Source organism: Eurypyga helias, unplaced genomic scaffold (assembly GCF_000690775.1).
Source record: "Eurypyga helias isolate BGI_N326 unplaced genomic scaffold, ASM69077v1 scaffold12105, whole genome shotgun sequence".
Lineage (NCBI taxonomy): Eukaryota > Metazoa > Chordata > Aves > Eurypygiformes > Eurypygidae > Eurypyga > Eurypyga helias.
Window position 1 is genome coordinate 47,018 of NW_010252104.1, and position 1,553 is coordinate 48,570.

Below are 1,553 nucleotides of genomic sequence, written 5' to 3' on the forward strand. Positions count from 1 at the left end.
CTTTCAGAGATGGTTTTGGCATCCAGGCTAAGTATCTTGTCATTACTGGTCATTAAACCCCAACAATTACATAACAAAATATTAGGAGGGGGCTGTTTGAAATCTAGTTTGTCAGCTCGCGTCTCTGCAGTGGAAGGCACTCAGGATAACACTGGAAGCCTTTGGAAGAGATAGCCCATGGAGGTGCAATGCATAATGGGAGCTTGGCAGGCTGCAGGGACAAGAGACCCAGAAGAACAGCCCACCCGCAGAGCTGGGGAAGGGTCTTTCAGGGGCAAAAGCTGGGCCAATGCAGCGCTTGGGAGGAATAGTATTTGGGAGCAGTAGCTCTTCTTTAGGAATCAAGAAAATACAGCATTCTAGCGTTTTATGAAGAATCACAGCTCTTTGAATAAAATGGGAGATGAGAACTGGTATCAGATCTTATTACTGTGTCATCAAAGGCAAAGAGAATTCAGTGTTGGTAGAGGAAAGATGACCAGCCACAGAAGGTCTGAAGATGGCTGGGCTTTTCGTGGGCCTGAAGAGCTGAAAGGGCAGCTGTGTGCCCCGGGCTGCAGAGGTGAAGGAATGCCTTCACACATTACGCAGGACAGAGATACTGAAGTGTGAAACAATCTGAGATGCAAGACCTGACAGTGGGCCAGGTCACAGCTCTGTCACGGGACAAAGTGCCTTTGGCATACGTGTGACTTGAAACTGAAGTCACTTCCTAAAGACCTTTTCTTGAAATTTACCTTTGTTGTGTAACAGGAACTTTAGAAGTATTGCACAATCTTTGAATCTGGAGTACTAGATCTGACAAGTCCCCGTTCTCTAGCTGATAAGCTATCAGGTTTTGTAAATCTTCCTTTTTTTTCCTGCAAGTTTCAGTTTTGACTTATGAGGAGTGGCAGCCAAGCAGCTATGTGAAGTGCTGTAATTTTGCAAGCATCTCAGAAGCTGTAAAATAAAAAAAAAAAAAAAAAAGGCAAGTGAGGAAAATAAAATGTAAACCTAAACAATATGCCACACAATAATGGGAGAAGAACTTTTTTGTCTTGTACATCAGAAGCCTGGATTATAAGCACAAGAAATTACAAGTGCTTATTTAGGAACACACATTTAATGTAATGGATGTCACTGGAAAACTGTGAAAGACAAATGGGTACTGAAACGTTTGGTTATTAGCTCCCTAGAAACGTCAGTATCAGATTCAAAGGAAGGGAGTGGAATTTGGTTTACATGACCATGGTTTTGAAACAGGAGTCAATGCTTTTCCAACAGTGAGAATAAATGAGAATTAATTGGTTCATGCCACAGTTCAATAAACACAGTAGAAATTAGTAGTTGTTTAAAGAGCTGGTCATGCAAAATGTGCTGTGTCAAGTGATGAAACTGAATACACTTCGACATACAAACTGACCAAGGATTAATTCAGCAATATATTTACTTAGTGTTCAGAAATGTTCATTTCACAGGGCTGAAAACAAGTATGAGCCACACCCGCTGGAGGGAGAGCAAAGAGAATCTAAATTGGAAAAGAAACCTGCCTGGGTGTCGTGCTTTAACTC